The sequence below is a fragment of the Heliangelus exortis genome, chromosome 5 (genome assembly GCF_036169615.1).
Source record: "Heliangelus exortis chromosome 5, bHelExo1.hap1, whole genome shotgun sequence".
Lineage (NCBI taxonomy): Eukaryota > Metazoa > Chordata > Aves > Apodiformes > Trochilidae > Heliangelus > Heliangelus exortis.
This window is the reverse complement of record NC_092426.1, coordinates 32,366,550-32,384,869: the sequence shown is the minus strand read 5'-3', so window position 1 is coordinate 32,384,869 and position 18,320 is coordinate 32,366,550.

The following is an 18,320-nucleotide window of genomic DNA, read 5'->3' as shown; positions in this document are numbered from 1 at the left end:
TATTTATTCTTCATAAGAATATTTATTCTTATAAACTAAGTTTATAAGAAACTACAGTTTGCTCTGTAATTCCGAATGTTACTTTCTCTTTGAGGGAAACCCTTGCTGAGGTAGAAGCCAAGGTGGTTGTGAAGTTTCCCCTTTGGCCACTAGATGCTAGCCCAGCACAGCTTTGTGCAGCCCGAGCCCACAGCAATACTCGGTGCTCATAGAAAGAACGGAAACACATGGGAGGATCTGAGGTTTAGCTGGTGGTTGCTGTTCTATATACAAACATTTCGGTGCAGGTTAAGAGAGGTTTATTGTATTAGGAAATATCACGCCTCATGAAATGAATAAAAACCCAGCAATGTTAATTGCAAAACAATACTTCCAGGTTTCAGATAAGATTCGGCAGCCAAAATGAAGCAAATACTAGGGAAAAGAAACTTAAAGACATTTTTCTGTAGTGAAGAGGCATATGAAGCATTATATATGTATATAAGATTAATATCTTAATCAAGTTTGAATAATTTAGAAATTCTCCTTTCCATAAATTATTTAGTACTGGTATTTCTTTAACAGTTGTGATTTCAGGTGGTTTTGAGAATAAATAATAAGTAGACCATAAATAAAATATATTCTTCATAGGTGTAGGGCTTTTTTTTACACGAAAGAGAAAAAAAAATAAGGTAGGAGAATATGAGAAAACTTACAAGTTCAAAAACCTGAAAGTCAGGAATTGCCAGAATCATGGTGTGTATGTTCTCTTGATTTGGTCCGTGTGTGTGTACATGATGAGAGCCATTATATTAATAAATATACTCTGCTTTTTCTATTTAATTTCCATTATTTCTATATCTACTTCATTTAGTGCACATGAAATGGTAGTTATTTATTAGTTACTTTTCCATGCTACTTCTTCACAGATATACCCCTTTGCATTAATGGACAAACCATACAAGCTCTGCTTTTAATATAGAATTATTGTTTATATCTTTGTAGCATCTTCTGTGTTCATAGCATACACATTTTCTACCCACAGTTAATGAACTTTGAACTATTCTGCATGGCATCTAGAAGGCCAGATGTTCGTGTTATCGTGTTATGATGTAGCAAATCATCTTATCTTGTGGATAATAGGCTGATCCACAGAGGATAAACTCAGCATTTCTCAATTAAATTAATTAATCTCATAGCCTGCACGAGAAACCAGTTCTACAGACTTTGGTGGCTGCTGAGCAAATGCCTTTTATGTTCAAAGCCTCAACTGTCTTTGGCTACCAAAGGTACTCAGTACCTTTGTAGGATGCATTCCAGATTTGGGAGCCAGGAATGTTTGTCCCTGCGTGATGCTGAACAGAAGCAGAGGAATCACTGTCTCCAAAGCATCCCCCAGCTGCATTGGGCAGCCCCCTTTCCTGACACAGCCTATCCTGTCTCTTTGGGCTCCTCTGCATCAGATAAAGCATAGGACACAATCCTGCCACGAAGACTGCCCTGCTTACTTAATTTTGAATATTTATCCCGAAAGAGTGGCATACCAAATGTAGGTGGGAAACCAATCCCGGCTCCGGCGCTGTGCTACACCGCTATCGGGTCAGCGAGGGGCACTGTTGTCATTCCTTAAAGCACCCTCCTGCAAAGGATGGTTGGGAAGGTACAGGCTCTTCGTACCCAGCCCTGGAGCTACCCAAACAACCTGCCCGGCTTCGCCAAGATTGCTCTACCCTGACAGGAAGGAATATTTCAGAATTAGAGACACGAAAGTGACCCCGTTGCCTTGTGCTGAGGTTTTGTTTCACAGCTCTTCCACCCGCTGTGAAATTGCCTCGGAGATCTGTCTGCTGGGAACCCGGAGACACCGAGTCACGTCGGATTCAGACAGTGACTACTTGGTGTGATTCAACTCATCTGAATTAAGATAGAGACAACAAGCAGCATCTCATTGCCAGGCTCTGATTCATTGGTTTCGCAAGGAGGGCCCAAACTTTAAATTTAACAAGCCAAATTTACCTATTTCATGTCAAACTCCTTCCATGAATTCTGCAGACAACCTAAAGCAGCAGATCCTGATTTCGGTTGCTGTGCATGTGGAGGGGGAAAACACCAAGAGCTTCAACAGATTTATATTAGATTGGTTCCATTTGTGCTGAACTACCACAAAACTGTTTTAGCCTTGGAACTGGCAGCTTAGTTACATTACTGTGAAGGTCCTGGTCACTGCACCAGAGATAAGATTACAGAAAGCTTTTGCTTTTAATGGCATTTCTGCCAGCTTGTACTTCTGTCATGAATATTCTTTTAAAATAGCCCTCAGAAGGCAATTAAGAAAAACAAAAAAATAAGGAGAACAAAGAGACTGTCATTAGTAATACAAGTAGGGTTTAGTTTCTGAGAAAGGATTAACATCGAAGACAAAGAGCAGAATGAGAAGGCAATTGATGTTGTCATTATCAGCAATTTCTTCAAATTAAGTTGGCAAGTCCTGTATTCAGCATGCAATATTCATTGTGGATTGGCATTTGAAAAGAGCTGTAAGAATTAAAAATAAATCTTTAGAGCAGGGTGGCAGAAATATGGTCTGGATTGAGACCTTAGGTATCAGGGTTCCACTGCAACTCTTGCTGTGCAATGTGTCACTTCGGCCTGAGGAGATCCTGTGTTTTTTCACCGTTTTCCTGATCTCTCAGGGAAAAGTTAAGCAAATGAAGTTTTTGGCAGACCAGCCTAAACTGGGGCACATGCATTGCTTTCTCTTTTGCAGACCTATGTAGAAACTATGTAGCAGACCTCAGCAAAATGAAATGCATAACCTGGTTTAGAGTGAGGAAAACATTAATAATATTACTGTGAAAGAAAATGAGATTTCTTCACAGTAGGGAAGAGCTTCACCATGCAACTAATGGTGAGTTTAAATAGAGTATGTGGTAGGGACAGCTGAAGAATCTCAACTAATTTATATCATAATAGGATTTGCTTGGTGAGGAGCTCACTCCAGTGAGAGGAATGAAATGTCACTGAACATGTGGAATTTCAGAAAAAAAATGAGTTAGTAGCCAATGAACTATGGTGCAATATTAACTCTGGCACTCTCCTTCAGCTCACATAATCAAGCAAATATCATTAAGAAGATGGGAAATGTCAGGATGTTGTTGCCTGTGCCTATCCTTCATGATCTAAGGCGCTGCACCGAGATGGTGGGCTGATGGTCTCTGGAGTCTGCCTGTCCCTGGCTTTGTTAAGGAATGCATTGAAATGCCTTGATTTTATCCTGATGCACAATGAGAAAACCGCACAAAATCTCCCAGGATCAGATATTTGTTGAAATAATGTCATTAACAAATCTGATGTCTTTGTCCTTTATCTTCTAGCTTTGCTTGGCCGAGGCCACCGAGTTCACAGAGACCTTGCTGCTGCCTCTCGTCCCCCCAAGTTTGCCCTTGCAGGGCTTCTCTTAGCACTTCCCACCATTCTTTCCTGCCCTGCATCTCTGCTGCTCCTGCCTCTTTCCCCCTCTGCACTCCCTGCTTTCTCTCCTACTTTTGTCTGCTGCTCCCCACTGTGCCTCTCTTACTCCTTTTGTCGTGTCCCTCGTGGCTGTGTGTGCACCACCCACCCACCCTCAGCCTCCTCTGCTCCTCCTGCTCCCTGTGCATCTCCCGCTTCCCCTCCTGTCTCAGCCTCTCCACCAGGCACAGCTGCTGCTCTTCTCCCCACCTCCACCACTCCCGCTGCTGCCGCTGCTCCAAAAACAGTTTTGACCAGCTCTCCTTCCAAACAATGAGGCTTTGACCTCTATCCCCTGGGAGAAGATTTCACAGCCAAACACGTCTCACTTGCAGGAGCTTTTCCTGATATTCAGCCCGTTTCCTTCTCCCATTGCTCCTACTTAAATCTCTTTATATTGAACTAACAGCTTGCGCCCCGGGCTAGGTGTTTTACCCCTCCTTTTCTGCCTGTTGCAAAGAAGGGCTGGATACAGATAGCAAGGCCAAAACGAAGAGGGACACCCGCAAAATATGCAGCATTGTGTATCCAACTAAGCAAGCTCCTGTCATACCCAGAAGGAGCAGTGCAAACACTTTTACCATAATGAAAAATAGTCCCCGTGCCTTACAAAAATTCACCAAGGGCCAAATCTTGATCAGTTTTTATCCATCTGAAGGAAAGATACTTTCACAGACAGCTGTGTCAACAGTCTACGAGCCAGGGGCAGAGTGAATCTGAGCTCCTGGAGGGGAGACAGTGATCTGAAATAGGTGAATAAGGCCTAAAATGAGTATGTTTGGATGCAGATGGAGAGGTTTGAACCCAGGACACAGAGGAGAAAAAACATGAAGCTCACAGAGAGTGCAAAAGCAGGAGAGACTGAGTTCAGGTAGTGCAAAAGAAAGGGAAGAAATCTGACAGACCAAGGGGCAGGAGGGTAATTGCACAGCTGGATATGGGCTGGAGTGCAGTAGGTGACCTGCAGTGGGATGATGTGGGTTGAGTGGGGCCAAAATCCCCACACACACACAGTCAGGTCAATAAACTGTGGAAGTGACTGAAGTCATCTGTGAAGAGACTCAAGATTTAAGGGCAAAGACTCTTTTGACTATGTATCAGAAAACTGTTCAACAGAAGAGAGATTAAGACTGGTACTTAAGCTTCGTTTCCAATTTACAGTTTCTGAGGCAGCCAGCTGATGTCTCTAAACATGTGTCTCAATGGCTGGTGTGAAATCAAAGGGGTTGTCTACCCACACAATCATCTGGACTCCTTGCTAGACTCAGCATGGATGCCCAGGACAAAGATTGTAGGTTTACCAGGCAGAGTTAACCAACTAAAGAAAGGTGAAGATTTTCTGTTCCTTCCTACCCTGTCTCCCAGCCACATCTTCCTGCCACTTACTCATCTCTGGCACTTGTTTGTACCCTTTCATCCACCATATCACCATTCCATAACCACAAAAATATCCATTTCTTTCTTGTGATCAATTTTCTGCTGGTTTAGTGAATTGTTTCCTAGAAAGAGTTTGGAGAGTTTTAAAGCAGGGAGCAGGACTGTACAGCTGGGCATGGGACAGTGGAAATGAAGGGAAGATGAAGTATGATTTCTCCTCCTTTTATAAGCAAGACTTTAACTCATCTCAGTTTACAAAGCACCCTGACTGAGCATCTCCCTCCTCCTCTCCAGTGTTTTAAAATGTGCTAACCAATATGTACCCATTAGCACATTGTAAGGGCTGCTCTTTTTCCTAGTCTAGACAGGCTTTTCAAGAGACATGCAGATCTGCCTTCAGGCATTTTGTCAGGGCAATCCTCAAAAGTACCTTTCAGAGGCTCAAAAGACAACTTCAGATGGCATTTTGGAATCTTATTCTCAGTGCTTAAAATACCTCATATTGTCCAGTGCAAAAGCTAAATTATTAATACCAGCTGAATTAATAGCAGTGAAAACCACTCATTAGAAATTACAATGGCACTGAACACCATAACAGATTCCCTACAGTGTAAATCAACCTGGCCCCATTTGTTTAATGAAGCTACAGCTGCTTACAGCAGCCAAGGACCTGCCCTAACGTTTTCTTGCTTTTGCTTGTACCTAACATAACATTGCAGCTTTCTTGCTCAATTTTTCTGCCATTCTTATAATTTTTTCCTTAGAGGGCTTCGTTAGACATAGCAAAGACTGCTTGGTAATTTTTATGTCTAGCCTCCTATTTCCCTTGCTACTCCCCCATGCAGTAATTTGTGTGGGGAAAAGGTAAATCAGAGCCACATGTTCCCTTTATAAGCCTGAGATAAAGGGCAGCAGCAATGTCCTTAGCTATGAATTCACCAGGATTAGTCAAAATGCTGTTAACTATGGAGAAGATCACAGTACCAGCAAGCTTCCTCTGGTTTGCATGTTACTTTTTGGGGTGTGCTTTTTTCTATCAGTATAAGAGGCAGCTGAGGGTGGTATAACTAGGCAGAGACCTCCTCCCCATGACAAGCTGGCACAATTAGGTGTGCCAGACCCAGCCAACCAAACATGCTGTACCTGATGGAGCATAGGCACTACCTGAAAGGATGAAGAATGTGCAAACATTTTAGATTTTTTTTCATTGCTGCTGTAACAAAAAGAACTTGTCAAATTGGCTTTATTGTCTTGATGGCAAAATAGTAGAGAGGGATAATACAGACTTTTTTTCCCAATGAAATTATAGTAGTCAAAAATTTGAAAAAAAGCACGAAACATTTTTGTTTTGAAAGTTTGAGATGCCACCATTGTAGTGTGTGTGTGTGTGTGTTTCTAATCTGTCTGTCTTATTTCCTGTATTGGCGAGGGAAGTTTGCATCACTGGTTACATCCCAGGGGAGCTATGGTCTAATCAGTTTCTACATTTCTAGAACAAAGATTAGCATTATTAGTGGGTCAAAGAAAAAACTGCTTCATTAATATCATACCTAGGGACTAACAGTCCAACAAGTCACAGCATTGCATTGTCAGCTGTGATCTATTCCACTGAAGTCAAGAACATCACTGTGGAATCACACCTACACAAAGGCAGATTAAAATTCTTAGTCTTACTGTGGCTCTCATATCTGTTCCCAGACATGCTAATTAGCATTTCCCTGAAGCCTGACCATTGATCCACCTAAATACCTGATGAAGACTGCAAAGCTGACAATTTGAACAGGTATTTAATTCTTCCCACTAGATATTTTTAGGAACTATTTGTTTCATCCCACATTTCCTCAGTTTTTCGTCTCCATATGAAGTTACATATTCTCAAAAAAATGTATGTCCTGTGCTCATATCTACACTGAAAGTTAAAGCCACAGGTCATTCTAGCACTTCAGGTAATCCTCTTGCACCAGACCTTCTGGCTGGTGTTTGTTAGTAAATATTTGCTTAAAATCAGTGTTGTCCAGAGTGTTTCCAAAAAAAGTTATCAATAACTTCTAATGAACAGTTGCTCAACATGCACTCAGCAGTTCAGGTACTCATCTGTACCACCTGTAGCTATGTGGCTTCAAAGATGAGTCTTGTCTTCTGCCAAACTAAGATTGTTGCAGGGATTTAGACATAGGTGACACAGATACTGATTTATTTTTTCCCAAAATCAATATCGTTATTCATCTCAGACTGAAAGACTTGGGAGATTTTTTTCTCCCACTTCATTTTGAGCTCTGAGACATGCAGTGCCTTCCTGAAGCTGCTAGCACTGATTCTCAGTGTTAACACATTGATGTCTTTGCTTTAAAGACAGAAGACACTCTCACAGTCATACAGTGGGACCTCCTAATACTAATGTCCTCCTAGGACACTTCTATCATCTGGTTCAAGTTTTGCTCAGAGCCACCATGCCTTGCTGTAGGCCTTGTTTGACAGGAGATACTGCACCTGAAGTACAGCAGAAAGCTCACCAATGTAACTGTCCTCCTTTTAGCAGAAAACTACCATGACTGCAGTGTAAAACCCCAGATAATTTCACCAGCTTGGTGGAAACTGCCGGAGTAAATGAGGATATGGACACATCAGCTTACAACATGATGAACTTGGCTGTGAACGGAAGTGCACCAGCACCAGCCACACGCAGCCACCCAGCATAGCCCAACATAAACATGAGGTGGTTGCTTTTTCTCCTCCCAGGGCCAAACAGTCTCAGGTTACTCCATGCTGACTGTGGGCAGAAGTGTGTCTCTGCACTGGAAGCTTCACAACCTTTGATGGTTTAATGTGTCTGTACCCTGAGGACAGGACTAGGTATTCCTGGTTTTCAGTCTCAACTCTTGATCTTTTTAAAGACTCACTTAGCTCTTCTTTACTCATTTCCTTTCGACCTTGCTGGCTTAGACCAGGCTTTGGTCAGGTGAGATGGCTCTGGGAAGCTTTCCCACTGTGGAGATAGCTACTCCATTACCTCTGTTACTGTACATTTGTTTAATTAATTGCTCATTTTGTTCCTGAGCTGTTGTGCTGCCCCAGTGCACTTATGGTATGCATGAGTGCCTAAAAGGTGACGAGGCTCCTAGGGAGGACTCTGTCCCTTTCATTTATTTATAGAAGTTGAGCACATGATCCCTTATTAATTGCAGGCACCATTCACTCAGCCTGACTGGAGATAAAGTGGCACAGGCTCCAGCCTCTCTCAGCTGGCACTGATGGCAAGTGAGGCAGTAAGGGCCACGCTGCAGAGAGCAGGACTGATCAGCCTGGATCAGGAAAGCAATTAAACTTTATGTGGCATTTGAACTGTGGACCTGGAGGTGCACAAAATAGCCTTTGGCCACTCTAAGATCTTTTTTTTTTTAAGTGCTGCGACTACTTAACAGAGGTAATTGTATGAGCATAAATCAAGGGTCCTGTTATTCCTCAGGAGACCAACATTTATCACAGCAGACCTTAAAATGAATTTGAAGCAAAGAAATTATGAGAATTTATGTAGCAAATGACTTACTGTCAACAGGCCATGTAGCAGAAGCTTCAGCAACAGCAGCTGAGACAAGGAGCCTCATCACTACCCGGGCTTGTATTTAAGCACTGAACTATGGCAAAAGTTGACAAATGTTTCTTCCAATAGGACTTCTGGCTTAAATAGCCCAAGCCACCTGATCTCTTCCTTGAGCTGCTCTTTGGGGTGTGTGTTCACTTTTGGAGTGCACCAGGGCCCATCAGGCCGTCTGGGACATCATCCAAGCCCACAAACAGCTACAACAGCAAACCAAAGAGGGGCTGCCACAGGGTGGGAAGGGGAGAGGCTGTGAGGAAAGGGGAGAGGGTGTGAGGTCTGCTAGAGCCAGCACCACTCCTAAACCCCATTCTTTTCAGACTGGTTCCTAGCATTTCAAAGCCCTGGGATCTTTACTTCTCTTCTGCCCACAGACAACTTTTGTGGCTTCCTCAGTCACTGAACTGGGGATTTCCAGGTGGACTTCATCCACCTTCCCAGTCCCTGGTGTGTGAGCAGGGAGTGGATACCGTGGGGTGGGGATGCTGCACTTAAATAAAACATGGTCAGTAGTTTTCACTATTGTACACATGCAGAGCAGGAGATGGGAGGAGGCGACAAGAAGTTGTCCTCCATAGTAGATCTGTGGCTTAAGAGAGTCCACTGAAGCATAAAATCTTCCTTGCCAGGCTACCTCGGGTCCAGCACAGAGAATTTATTGTCCTGGATTCAAGCCCAAGGACTGCAGCTCTGGCTCTGCTGCTATCAGAGTAGTCTGGGACCAACATTTTACCTGTAGTTCACTTTTCACCATCTGTTAAACATCTTAAAACATTTGCACTGTACGTCAAACACGCCGAGTTCTGTATTAGATGGATTATAATTAATGAGTAGTTACGATGTGGCTGTTGGAAGACTTCCACAGAAAGAGGAGCTTCTTTTATCCTCAACAGTCCTGCTCCCCCTATTCATCCTCTGCACGCTTCCTGTGCTGAATCACACAGCACTGATCTGGATTTCCTTGTTTGTAAGCACTGCTTTTTTCCAATACAAAAAGGAGATGCTAAAGAAGGTTGTTGACTTCATGTAATTTCTCTGAGGTGCTCAGATACCAGCTGCTGAGCATAGTCTTGATAGATGAGATTAGATAAAGAAGGAGTGAGATCAAATAGCAGTTTTCTGTTACTACCTTCCAGACAGTTGAGATGGAGCTCAGATACTAATGTGATGGGCATCCTAGAAACACCTAAGAAAGATAGGTCATTGAGAAGCAACTAAATAAACCATTCTCTCCCCCTACAATTGTAGCCATACAGATGCTTTCCCCCCATCCCATTAAACTCTTCTCTGTTCCCAAGAGGCAGTGACCTGGGTCTCTATAGGTATAATATTTCTGGCTCTTTTTGTCTGTCCATAGTGACTGTTGCAAACTGGGTTTAAAGAGGATATGTAGCAAAATGTGAATTTGTGCACATGAAGCTTTAAAAATTCATTAGCAAAAATGCTATCCCTTCTTAAAATTATCAAGAATGATGATTCTAATTGCCACAATGTTTGATTATAGAGCTGGGAAATCTGTGAAATGTACTTACACTAACAGGTTGAATTTGACAATGTTTTCTGAATTAATCCTATGCTTTGGAAAGTCTCTGATACATATTTTGTGTTAATGAATGGATTTCACAGATAATGAGTACTCAGTAGCCTGTTAGCACTAAGTAAGTTCAAAAGAGTTCTGCTCTATTGGGATTTAAATCTTTTTCTCAGTGGAAGTACTTGCCATCTAGTTTTGATCAACAGTTAGAAAAGCATAACTAGCTTCCAGGAAAACTTCCACTGAAGTTGTCATGGGAATTATGCTTGGAAGCATTTTTGGGAGACATGCTGAGAAAAGATGGAGAATCAAGTCTTCCCACATGAAGATACAATATTAGAGAATTCCAAGCACTTTCATCCAGATACATTCCAAATCATCCTTCTCCTCTGTCCTGTTCCCTGTGTATTCTGACAAACCATTTGCACTCACTCTAGCAAAATGTAGAGGATTTGGGACCATTGCATCCATGTAAATATAGAGTTTCCCCAACCTTCCTGGGACCCTTTTCCTCCTGGTCTTCTACCCCACTGGATCAGAGACTTTGCCCATCATGAGAAATGTGAGAAGAATTTTGTACTTTGGTTCCAAGATCAGTCCATTTCAACCATGGTGCCTGAAACCTGGCAACCAGGGTTGTGCTCTGGCTATGAGAGGTAAACTGCCCCATGCTCAGATCAGAACCTGGACAACAGAGTATGCCTGAAGAAGGGCAGCATTTGTAGAAGGCTTCCCCTGTTGTCTTGAACAAGAAGGACACCTTGTGCCCCACAAACTTCTCTTGGAGTTTCTTACTGAGATGAGTCTCTCCACCTTGGAAATTAGCACACCATAGAGGAAATGACCATAGTAGAGCAAAGAAACATCCCCCTACATTGAGCCAGCACAGCAGCAGTGTCATTAGTTACTTGAAGATATCATCAGACTCTGTAGCTGGACTCTAGACTGTGACACTGGTGAGGCTGTATTGCTGTCTGCACTGTTTAGAGCTCCTGTGTCAGGGAATGAAAGTATTTCTAATAGCATGTCAGCCAGCTCTGCTCAGGGATGAGCAACACTGAAGCGAATAAGAGGAGATTTCTAGAGTCTCTTATCTCCTGTAGCATCACTGCTCCAGAAATCCTAGCATCCTTTCCTCAGGAGGAAGCTTCTGGCTGCCTTTGGCGTCATCGAATGATCTATTTGTGAGTGACTGTTTAGGCTCTGGACCAGTGCCCAGTTTTCAAATCCCATACACTTTGTGCTACAAGGGGTGCCCCTTCTGATCCTGGTGTTTCTCTACCACCTTGGGCTGAGACTGCAGAGGTTTGGGCCAGAAACTTCTCCATTACCTCTCTGGTAAGAGTCAGTTCTTCCGACGAGACGTGGTCTCCAGAAGTCCCGGGTGTGGTGGTGTGTATTCCAGATTCCACTTCAATTATTCACACAAGGCTGCAGTGAGCTCCCTGCCACTCAGACAGCCTCTCTCTTTCACTTTTCTTTTAAATAAGATATGCTCTCCTCTAACAACAGAGAAAGGTCTTAGGAGCTAACATGTATTTACTCTAAGTGGGATTCTTGATCCTACCCTTTTGAAAAGGACATCGCCTGTAAGGTATTGGCAGCAACTCCAAAGACAGTTTTAGTAGAAAGACTTGCACCGTTTGTATTGATCTGGCAATTAAACAGGAGCAAATCTCTAGATGTCTGTCCCTCAAGCTTTAGAGACTTCGAGGTCTGCACCTAAGCTTTGAGGCAATAGTGTTCTGTAGGTTTAAAATAAAGTATTTTTTGTTTTAAAAACACAAGGACCCTCTAGCTCTAAAGCTTCTTTCTGTGCTGAAAGATTAGGTCTCCTGAATCCTGAGAATCCAGACTGAACTGTTCAAAGCCTTGGGGCTGTTCTTGGTTTCTTCTGACTGGGCAGAAGTGTTTTTGTCTTGTGTTCACACACCTCAGAAAAGATCAGCAGCTGGCATCGCTGTGCTGGAACCCAGTAAGCAGCAGCCAGTGCTGTGCTGCACATCTGGGGTATCTAAATGTACAAATGGTCAGACAGAGACCCTGTCTGGACTACTAGGAATTATGCAATAGACTAATCAGAGATGGTATTTAGAAAGGGATTTTCTACTGTAGTCCCAGAAAGTCTTGGATTCCACCTATAAAAGGCATACCCTGATGCCTTGCCCACAGAAAATTCCTTTACTTTGCTGGACATGGGAACAGCTGCTAGGACTGCACACAAGGACCAGCAGCTGAATGACCCCTCTGGTGCCTGTCCATAATCAATTATTAAGAGTCAGGACCAGGCACTTTTGCATCCACATGACCTGCAAGGCAGGGTGTGGGGAGAGGTTTGCAGAATCACCTGGAGAGTTGGCGTTGTTCTGCTTCCAGGGGCACATGTGGGGGAGTGTGCAAGTGTTTTACACTTGCCTGCCAGGTCAGACAGGGCCAGCAAGACAGTAGATCATACAGCTTTTAGCTGTGTTTAGATCCTACAGAGCTTTGTAGGATAAAAAAGGGAGGACGAGCATCAGCTATACCAGCACTAATAGGATCAGCTGGACTTTCCCCTGAGGTAAGGTAAGGTCAGCTGGACTTTCCCCTGCCTAAGACCAGGTACCATAGTTGAGCTGAAAAAGGTGCATTTTTATATAACAAGGCCAAGACACAGTAAGGCTTGGTTCTGTCAAATATCTCTACAACTACTTTATAGGCACTTTCTGAGTTCATGAGCCCCACTTAGGTGACAAATGCCCTGGAGCAGCTGCTATTGGAAAGGAGTTTTACAGCAGTCAGTGCTTAGCATGGGGACAGTGAAGGACATCAGAAATGCTGGGGCATGTGTGGGGCTTCACCCTTCTCTAGCACTCAGGTGTTTACTTGTGGCCTTGACTTAGGTACCAGTGCCCAGTGGGGATTCATAGCCCAGGAATTATTTCCTAGAAGTAGCGCTCCGTTTGGACACAAGTAACTGGTCATCAGACACGTGCTTGACATTGTAACCAACCTACCCATTAAAGCCATGCACAAAACACAGCAGCTGTAACCACTTTCCTTCAAAAGCAAAGCTGGAAGAGGAGGCAGCCACATGCCTCGCTGTGTGTTATGGCTGGTGGTTAGTTCCCACACCAAGGAAATGTCAAGAAACAGAGCAGTGCCCTTGAATCCTGGTGCTGCTCATCTGCTTCCCAGCTCCTGCAAAGTCTGTTCACCCACCACGGTGCTGCAGGAGCCTGGCAGTGATGCAGTGTGTGAAAGCCATCATACCTGGTAGTCAGTCAGGCTGTGCAAACAAAGCACATGCTCAGACCCCTTCCAGGGCACATTTAAGTATGTCACATTTTTCACAAAGGCATTTATAAGAAAAGTGGAATTCTTGGAGTTTCTTTTCCTAAATTTCCAGCCCTCCAAAAGTTAATTGTGTCCAGCCAGCCTTGTTTGGGTTATCTGTAAAAAGTACAGACTCATCTGGAACAGTTTGTGTTCAGGTACTGTACACCTACCTGACCACGTAACCTTACTGCCTCTCCTCACAGCACCAGCTTTGCTAACCGTGTGTTCTCACTGTGGCTCTATGAGGCAGTATCAGTATTAGCAACACCAAATATCTGGCAATCATTAATCTAAGCCACCAAAAGGCAAGAGTTTCCTTTAAAAACAAATGTTTTTAAGAACTAGTAAGTGTGTAGGAGTCATTCTACCAGACTTGTTGCATTTCAGTATTGAGACTCTTGCTTTCAAGATTTTCCCCTCCATGACCATGGTTAGAAATAATATTTTGGTCCATGAGCTGGGTGTGTGAGAAACCACTAGATATCTTGAGGGTCACTATGATTTGTTTAAATTGACTGTGTTGTTCAGCTGTGGATAAGATTATCTGGCACTTAAACCCAGTCAGAAAAAAAAAAAAAAAAAAAAAAAAAAAAGGTAGCTGACTTTGCAAAGGTGTAAAGGGCAGTCAAGGATGAGTGGTGCCAGCTGCCTGCACAGTCCCTCAGCTGCCATGAGCTTCCTGCATGGCCTTGGGCAAGTCACTTGTGTCACTTGGCTTCCCTGGGCCTCAGTTTCTTACCATTGCAAAGGGTGGGGCATTTCCTCACTAAAGAGAGTTGCTGGGGATCTCCCAGAAATGGGATCTCCTGGGAATCTTCCAGGTATGTTATGAGAGAGACAGGATGGGTGAGTAGAGTTTCTAAGATTTGTTCTAAAAGGTCAAGGTAATAGAGAGTTAGGGTTAGCATGGATTCAGAAATTGAAATTATGTTAAAACTGTTTCAAGAAACTAAGATACTAAGTAAAGTGTTTCTCTTGCCCCCAGAAAGACCTCTACAACTTGATTCTGTTACTACAGCTTGTAAGAAAAATCTTACTTGTCCTTCTCGTTCAATTGTTCTCAAATATGAGTGCTTTTTCTCATTTTATTCTGAAATTAAAGCTTCATGAGCATCTTCATCTATCTATAAAACAGTACTACTTGATTAATACTAATTGGTGGACCTTCATTTTAGTTCTTGGTCATCTCTCTAACAGGGACAGCAACAAAAAAGGTTGAAAAGATACTTCTGGGAAGGATACAAAGAGGAGTTTGTCTTCAGAGTTCATCAAATTGAATGAATTACTGGGAAGATCCCTTCAGGTCTTTGCACTTCAAGTGGAATAGCTCCTCATGTCAGCAGTGCTGCCTTAGTTCAGGTGAAATAATTTAGTGAGGCCTTCAAACAATCTGCCTGGTCTCCTGGTGAAAAGATCAGTCAGGCTTCACCAGTGAGACTCAGCCTGGCAAAGCCAAACTCAAGGGGCTCTGTCTGGACCGAGCCGGGGACCCCGCACCTCAGACAGCGACTCTGGGTTCGGCTGCCTCAGAGCCCATGCAGCTCCCTCCAGCCTCTCTTTATTCCCCTCCAGTCTGCAACAAAGCTGCGTTATGAGCACACTAAAGGAGAACTAGACCATGTTTTGTAACCAACCTTCCAAAGCTCTTGCGGGTTAGCAACACGGTTCCACTTTTGACTCATCTCTAGAAATGAGCTTCCTTTCTTTCTGCCAAAAAAGGGGACCTGCCAGCCAGTGTGACGCAAGGCGATTTGTCCTGTTTATCTGATGACTTTGATAAGGTGTAGAGATTACTGCTCTTACTTCATTCTAAAGTACCCATTTGTTTATACACTGTAATCCCCAGTGACTTTTTTTTACGATGAGAACCTGAACATGACAATAATTTGGAGAAAAATCCTGCTTGTAAAACTAAAAAAGCCCTTTCAATATGCTCTTGGTGTCTATTCTTCCAGCTTGCACATTATCCCTCATCCTGGCCCCTCTCAGCAGTCACGAGATAAGCTTCGAAGAAACAAGGCCGTTGATTGACGGCTCATTAGGAGCTGCAGGAGCAGCAGAAGGGAGCCCACCAGCAGCCGGGTTTGCTGCCTGCCAGGCCAGGAGGCTGCTGGTCAGCACTGGCCTGAGAGGAACAAAGACTGCAGGAGACACCGGAGGAAAACAACATGAAATTTTCATGGTGCAGGAGAAAGGCCAGGTGTAATGGATCAGGGCCAAAGCCTCCCCTACCCCCACTGCCCCGCCGCCTGGATTTGCTTTCTATATATAGGCACAGGTTGTGCCACGCGGCACGTACACACCAGCACGATTTCAGGGGACCCTGACTTCTCCCTACCAGACTGAATTTATTTGTCAATCCATCCACAAGTGAAAGGCTCCAAGTGTGCACACTGTTAATATCCATATGTATTAGATGTCACAGCTCCAGACTTAGATAAGGTCACACACACTGAGCCAAACTCACCCCTGCAGTGCAAGCTGGGCAAAGTTTACTAGGAATGAATTTGGCCTAATGTGCTCGCCTGTAGTCATGTTTGTTTTTACAAATCCTGTTTATCCCTCATGTAAGCATAATCCTCATAGTTAGAAGACTTCTGCCAGGCACATGCCAATCCACCTTCGACCCAAGAGCCAGGATGTCTGTTTCTTTAACCTCCCCCAGGGGTCCTTCAAGCCCAAGACCCCTGGTTCATGCTGGAGGGCACTTACTCCTCAGACTCAAAACCCCTTCTCACCTCGGGCCCTCCCTCAATCCTGTGAGTGCTAAACAGGAGAGAGGTTGTAACAAAGTAACGCAAGAAGAACTAGGCTTTGCTCTTTGAATACAACATTATCTGACAATAGCTACAAGTAGTCTTTAATTGGAATTTTCCAATGGCAATTCTTTTTTTTCCAATTTTTCCCTCAAATTCCCTCTTTTCCATGCTGACGAGTACTGTTTAACGAGTAGGTAGGTGTGTCTGATGTCAAAGATGGTATTATTTCTATTCCTGTAGTCCTAGTCATATTTCTACTCCGAACAACACAGTTATCTGTCTTATCTAGTAGCCATCCAGCTTCTAGTAGTTATCTAACTTATAGATATCTCCTATCTCCATGAACAGTAAAATACAATGGATTCAAATTTACCTTTTGTGAGCTTCCATACTAGTAGAAATTCTCTACATAAGTGGATTAGTATGGCCAGATTTTGTTTGGTTTGGCATTTTAATACATTAAGTACATGCAGAATCTTTTGTAGGATATTTCTAAATCCATGGCACACCGAAGAAAACACCAGACTTCAAGAAAAAAACTCTCAAAGAAGATAGACATGGGCTGCAAGAGCTGCTGTTAAGACTGTTTAAGCCTAATAGCTCTCACATTGTGCTGAAATTTAAGCAACACTTCTACTTGCATAAAGAATTGACAGGTTGAGGAAAAGACTGTACTTTTTGAAAGGGATAGATGTAGCAAGACAAACCTCTTCTATGGGTGCAGCCCTCCAAGGTCCAACCAGGTGTCCCAGTAGAATCTCACGAGTGGGGCTCTGACCAGCCTGGATCGGTGCTACTGCTCCAAAGGTGGCTGAACCAGCCCCCTGGCTTCCCCAGGTGTGAGCTTTTATTGGCCCCCTAATCCTGCTCATGCGCAGTAGGGGCCTGCCCTAATTAGGCACAGGTGGGCTTCACACGAGGTCAAGCCCACTACCTGGCAATTAGTGCCACCTGGTTGCCTCATGTCACTACAGATAGACTGAGACCATAGACATTACTTTGGCATGGAATTTACTGATAAAACCTAAGCCCATGACCTCTGTTCCTCACACTAAGCATAGATTAATACTAAACTCCTTTAAACTAGTGGTGTTATATGCCATAAAACTAGGATAAACAAGAATATAACCTAGCACTCAATTTCAGATTAAGAAAAGTTTCTTTTCCTATAATTCTCTAACAACCATCTTCAATTCTTTAATATGCTTTGTCCTCAGGTCTCAAAGAGTTACACAGGTGTTGCATAAATTTTGTCTTTATTTTAGCAATAGAAAACCTGACTCCTGAACCAGGCAAGGTGATTTGCCTAAGATCCCCTACAGATTCATTCTGAGTCACTTTTCACTCTTTTGTCCTTCTGTTCATGCCAGATCTAATTTTACTTTCACTTAACCTTTTAATTTACTTTTTTTCAGAAAAACTGCCAAAGTGCTATGTGCTGTAAAACACAGTAAATTAATAAGGACTGGAGCTTGCATACAGAAATCTGCTGATTTCAGTAGAAGTCTGGGTATGGGAATCAAGACCTCTGAGAGAATAACCTTACCCACAACTATAGCAGAAAGCTTGTGTGTGCATGTGGAGGCAAAGACCCTTTCAAAAATTACTACCGCAGCACAGCGACACACAAAACAGCACAAGATGTAACCTTTCTTCTAGATTGTAATCCACCCTTTCCCTAAGTGGCTGCACTGAATTGAAAGGAAATATTGAAGCAAGCTGCTCATTCTTCTGGTGTGGGGCTGTGTGGGCTTCCTCAAGCCCCACACCACACAAAGGCGAGCACAGCTCTGCAGGGACCTGGAGGTCCCGGGGGCCCTGCACGGGAGCTGCCATATCCCTCCATTGTCAGTTCCCTTCGAAAATAGTGTAGGGCTTTACAAAAAGCCCAAAACACAATAGTGTGACTCAGCAGTTTGGATCTGCAGGCAACCAAGACAGCTCTGTAAAGGTGCTGCTGCTTGTGACCGAAAAGAGGAGCTACTCCAGTGCCACCTCGCTACACAGTCAGCCTTGGGTAAAGGAGCCCAACACCCTCGTGTCAGTGCCACCAGCTGCTTGGGCAGACCTATCAGCTCTCGTGAGATGCTGAAGAAACAGGCATTGAAGGAAAACGTATCTAGAAATAATGTAATCATCAAATCTGCCCCAAGACTTTGGGAGGCCGGCTAGCACCGCAGATGAAAATCATCAGGCAGGCAGATGAGGCACCTGTCTCAGTTCTCCTGTCAATAAAGTAGTTTGG